At 40.5% G+C, this 5,867-nt stretch overlaps 1 pseudogene; it reads right to left on the bottom strand.

Annotated features, from left to right (window-relative positions):
• Positions 1-587: 587 nt before the first annotated feature.
• On the bottom strand, positions 588-1,965 carry LOC101703305 (suppressor of IKBKE 1 pseudogene; annotated as a pseudogene).
• Positions 1,966-5,867: the final 3,902 nt, after the last annotated feature.

Genomic DNA, 5,867 nt, shown 5'->3' with positions numbered 1-5,867 from the left:
GATGGTAGTAGTAGTAGGTCCTCTCAAGTTCAGAGTGAAGACACCTGACCAGAGCGCCAATTCTAAGCACTAGAGAATCAAAGCTTCCCAGGTGAATGTCATTACAAATCAGAGAATCTGCTAATTTACTTCTGCGGAATCATTACTTTTGTCAAATGGAAAAAAAATCAGCTTCTGCCAAATAGATTTAAAAAATTAAATCTTTTAAAAAGAGTTTTTGTTAGGTATATATTTTACAATCTTATATAAAATAAAATTATTGGCTTACAATAAAATGTTCAAAGTTTCAAAGATGCAAAAAACAGAAATGAATTGAAAATAGTTTATGTAAATTGAAGTCCCAGAAATAAAAATGAAAAGCAGTCTCTTAGAGAAAGGAAAGGTGAAACTCAGTATGTATTCTAATACACCCAAAAACCTGTTTTGTGGACAGTAGGTACTGACTAGGAATTCTAAGCCGCCACTTGATACCATTAATCAACACTACATCAAGTCTCAGGCAAGATACTGAAAGGACAATACTCAAATGGAAAGATAGTAACTTCCTTCCTTTATAGGCAATCTCTAGCCATCAATCAGAAGCTCAGTTATTTGATGGGTTGGGAAGCAGTACCATTGAGTTTTCCTTTCTGACCTGGAGAGACTCACTGCTGATGGATAATAATTCTCAGAGTTCCTTATTTTCAAGCTCTAATTGGGCTAGTTTTTCCTGAATCTTACAAAACTGGTCATCATCCATTTGAACTGCTTTTCTCATCACTTCTCCCATTTCACAGATTCTGTCAATCTGACTTTCAATTTCTGCAGAATGAGACTGGTGGGCTTTCATGACTGGCTCAGCATCCCCTGCTTTTTTAGCAGCCATTAACTGTAACATCTGTTTCCGGTATTTGCTCATGATGAGTTCCAAAGCATCCTGGTGTTCTTCCAAAGAAACCCACAGCTCTCTGTTTTCCTGTTGCAAGTCTCTAATTTCTGTGCTCTTTTGGGACAGCTGAATGTGAGGTTTGTATTTGACTATGTCCTTCACGTCGGATGCGTCTTCTTGATGGTGGTCCGGAAGCGCCGTCTCCGCCTCCTGCATGGCTGCGACCCATCTGTGCAGCGCCGCACACTGATCCACCAGGGACTCTGCTGCTGCATCGTGTTCCCGCAGCCTCTCCAGCAGTGTCTTCGTGTCTGTCAGGATCTTCTCGATCGTGCATCTCATAGCAGTTGGAGAACCATAGCCTCAGATCTGATCGCCTACCAGATTAGCTCAAACTTCCACAGACCGTCTCCAGATAATTTTTAATATAATACCATGGTCAACAGGGTGAAGGACCCGAAGGAGTAAAGAAGACACCTAGCAACCCCCTGGATTTGACAAGTGGTTGTCCTTGATAATCTGAGCAGCTTCTGGGGTGTGTGGTGAGGTAGGCTAGCTCAAACTACTTAGTGAGACCCCGTCTCCAACCAAACAAGACAAAATAAAACCAAACAATAACAAAAAAATTGTGAGAGGTATTCTGTCTCAGTAGTTATGAAAGAGACTAAAACAGATTTTGGTGTCAGGAGTGTTGTTGTTGCTATAAATATACCTGACCATGTGGATAAAAAGACTTTGGAACTGGTTTGCAGGAGTTTGCAAAGGTTGGGAGATCCCAGATAGAGAAGCCCGGGAATGCTATAAGCTAATCTTCATGAGTGATACTTATCAGAGCTCAGAAGACCAGGATGTTGATAGAAATGCAGACAGTAAAGGCTAGGCTTAGACAGTTTCAGTTGGGAATAAGGACTCCATCAACAATTGGACTAGAGAGCATATGTTTTGTGCTCTAGCAGAAAATTTGTCTAAATTTTGCCCATGTCCCAAGACTTTGTGGAATACTGAGATTAAGGGTAGTTGCCTAGTTAATCTGGGAGAGGAAACTTCAAGGCAGCCCAAAATTTAGGCTATGATATGGGTATTGCTGGTTATATTTAGCCAAATTTACAGTGAGAATCAGGAACAGAAAGCAGAGCTGAATAATTTGAAAAGTTTTTCTGATGGCCAGAAAGCACCTGTAAACTTGGGGCCAGAGAGGGCTTGGGTGCTGAAAAGATTAGCATTTAAAAGAAGCCAAGTATTTTACATCAGGAAAATTTGGAAAGATGGCTTGAAATTAGAAAGGCCCTTCCCTTCACAAGCTCAAAGGTGCAAAACTATAAAGCTGTCATTTGATAAAAGAGCCCCAGGACATACTGCTTGAAAAAGGCTGCCTAGGCAATTGGTTCCCTGGGATTCATTTCACAGTGTTCTGCCTTCCAGGCACTCAGAGGCCTCTGCAGCAGTGATCCAAAGGGTCCTGGCTACTGTTTGAGCTGGCAGGAGACCTTGGTGTCATCCACATGGTGCTGGTTTTACAAGCATACACAGTGCAAGAGCTGTGGTGTCAAGAAGGCTTCCACCTGGATTTCAGAAGACCTTGGAGGCCAGTCAGTGTGTCCTTCAGAGAGCTATGCATGAAGCTCTAAGAGTGAAACTGAAACTGCATCAGTGATCTCAGGATATTGGAGAAGCCAAGAATGTGAAATGCCTGAAGAAAGCCAAAGTCAGTGAGTAGAGCCAACCAAAAGAGAGGCTATAAGGCCTGTGATCAGCAATGCCCTAGGAATGGGGCCACCCATGCCTTTTGAAGTTTACATGTCTTCACAACTTCCCCTGGATACTGGTCGTGTAACTAAGAGATTTAATATTTGTGCTGCTGGGTTTCAGTCTTTCTTTGGTAAAATTGCTTTCTCTTCTGCCTTTCTTCCCTTTGGAATGGGAATGTTTACCCTATGCCATTGTATGTTGAAAATGTTTAACAGTCTTTCTGATTTTTATAGAGGCTCATAGCTAAGAGTTTGCCTTTAGCCTCAGAGAAAATTTTGGACTTGGACTTTTCAGCAATGCTAGAACTGTTAAGACTCTGGCAACTATTACAGATGGACTAAATGTATTTTTCATAAAGAGATGTGCATGAGTCTTTGGGAAGCCAGTGGTGCAGTGTTTTGGTTTAGATCAAGAATGATTCCCCAAACTCTTATACACTCAGAGGTGGGTCTTTTGGAAGGTGATTGGATGATGAGGAAACTAAGGCTGAATTTGATGTTAGGACTTGGGGCCTGGTTGGAAGAGGTGGGTCATTGGAAGTATGACCTGGAAAGGTATCTCTCTCCTCAGCATGTCCTTTCTCTCTGCTTCCTGGCTGACATGATGTGAGCAGCTTTTCATCCACCATGCTCCACTGCCATGCCATTTCTGCTTTGAAGCCAGCTGACCAAGGACTGAAACCTCTAAAAAGTATGACCCACAAAACCCAAAAAGCAAAAAAGCAAAACAAAAACAAAACCCTCTCCTCCTTTAAGTTGTGGGTATTAGAAATCCCCTCACAGCAAAGAGGAAAGTGACTAAGACACATATAGACATTGATTCTGCCATTAGAGATTTGATACTGTGATTTACACAAGCCAATAGAAGCCAAGTTGACAGTGAAAGAAGCATTATTTGATTAGAGTGCTGTATAGTAAGAACAGTATGTAATAATCTAAATTTCCAGTAGGTGGCACCAAAGTATTATTTTAGTCATTCTTCAAGGACGGGTGTTTTGAGAACCTGAAAGTACTGAATCTTGTCATTCTTAAGAAGGCAATTATTGCAAGACTATGAAATACCTGAGACTACCCTACTTCTCAGAGAGTCTCCAGGGACTACAAGTCCTCCTCCTTCAATAACGGGCTAAGCCTTTCCCAGGCCATTCTTTTTTTTTTTTTTTTTTTTGTATTAAATTCTTTTACTGGTACATTATAGGTATACAACACAATTACATTTCTCATTGGGAACTGTACCTTTACATAATGCATCTTGGTTCTTATTTTTTCCCCATTCCTAGCCCTCCCTTCACGCCCTCCACCCTTCCCTATTTACAAAGACTTTATTTCCATTTTTTCCATTTCTCAGCATTTTTTCCTTTTCCTTCTTTCCTTTCCCCTGTGCCTCCCACTACCCCTACCCCTTTGGACCTTTTCTTCCTATTTTACATTATCGACTATTCATTCTAATAATTGGTACATTTTAGGTATACAATATAATGACATTCATCATTGGAAATTTGCACCTTTACATAGTCTCTCTTGGTTCTTGTTTTTCCCCCTTGCCCAGCCCTCCCTTCAACCCCTCCAGTCCTCCCTATTTACAAAGATTTTGTTCCTATTTTTCCATTTTCTCATATTAATCCCATTCCCTTCTATCCTTTCCCCTACCCCTCCCACTTCCTTCCCCTTTGCCCCTTTTCTTCCTATTTCACATTACCTATTATACATTTAGTCCTTATTTACACTTTCAGTTTCTCACACCAGAGAAACTATTTGGTATTTACACATGTGTGTCCTATTGATTTCATTTAAGAGTATTGCCTCAATGTGCATCCACTTAGCTATAAATGTCTCTAATTTCTCATTTTTTATGGCTGAGTAGTACTCCATTTTATCAAAAAACCACATTTTCTTTATCCAGTCTCCAGTTGATGGGCATTTGGGCTGTTTCCAAGTTTTAGCTATTACAAACTGTGCTGCTATGAACATGGATGCACATATATCACTGTGGTATGATTCTTTTAATTCTTTGGGGAAGATCCCCAGCAGTGGAATAGCAGGGTCAAATGGGATTTTCAGTCCTAGTTCTTTGAGGTATCTCCATACTGATTTCCACAGTGGTTGCACCACTCTACACTCCCACCAGCAGTGGAGCAGGGTTCCTCTTTCCCCACAGCCCAGCCAGCATTTGTTATTGGTTGATTTCATGATAGCAGCCATTCTTTCTGGAGTGAAGTGGAATCTCAGCGTTATTTTCATTTGCATCTCTCGAATGACCAGTGATGTTGAACATTTTTTCATGTATTTATTTGCTATTTCTACTTCCTTGTCTGAGAAATGTCTGTTCATTTCAGATGCCCATTTTTGGATTAGGTCTTTAAATTTGGGAGGTCTGATCTTTTTAAGTTCTTTATAGATTCATGGTAGTAGACCTTTGTCTGAGGAAGAGCAGGTGAAGATTTTTTCCCACATTGTGGGTTGTCTCTTCACACTGCTGGTGGTTTCTCTTGCTGTGCAGAAGCCTTTTAATAAGAAGAGATCCCATTTGTTGATTGTTTGTGCTAGTTCATGGACAACTGAGGTTTTGTTCATAAAATCTTTTCCTACACTGATGTCTTCAAGGGTTCTACCTAACCTCTGTTCCAACTGGTTCAGAGTTTCTATTTTAATATTTAGATCCTTAATCCATTTTGATTTTAGTTTAGTGCATGGTGAGAGATACAGGTCTAGTTTTAATCTTTGGCAAGTTGAAGCCCAATTTTTCAAGCACCATTTATTAAAGAGGCTATCTTTCCTCCAGTGAGGGTGTTTGGCTCCTTTGTCAAAGATGAGATGGGTGAGTGTGTCTGGCATTGTTTCTGCATCTTCTAATCTGTTCCACTGGTCCTCAAGTCTGTTTGTTTGCCAGTACCATGCTGTTTTTATCACAGTAGCTTTGTAGTATAGTTGCAGGTTGGGGATTGTGATACCCCCTGCCATGTCTCTGTTACCTAGAATTGCTTTTGCTATTCTGGGTCTCTTTTTATTCCAAATGAATTTTTGGATTGTTTTCTCAAGGTCTATGAAGTATGCTGGTGGGATCTCAATTGGAACTGCATTAAATTTATATAGCAGTTTTGGAAGTATGGCCATTTTCACTATATTAATCCTTCCTACCCAGGAGCAGGGGATGTCTGTCCATTTTCTGATATCATCTTCAATCTCTCTTTTCAGAGTGCCATAGTTTTCAGAGTAGAGGTCTTTGATTTCTTTTGTTAGGATGATTCCCA

The sequence above is a fragment of the Heterocephalus glaber genome, unplaced genomic scaffold, assembly GCF_053883595.1.
Source record: "Heterocephalus glaber isolate CG9 unplaced genomic scaffold, H.glaber_assembly_v1.0 deba00001429, whole genome shotgun sequence".
NCBI classification, from domain to species: Eukaryota; Metazoa; Chordata; class Mammalia; order Rodentia; family Bathyergidae; genus Heterocephalus; species Heterocephalus glaber.
This window is presented reverse-complemented; position numbering and strand designations above follow the sequence as displayed.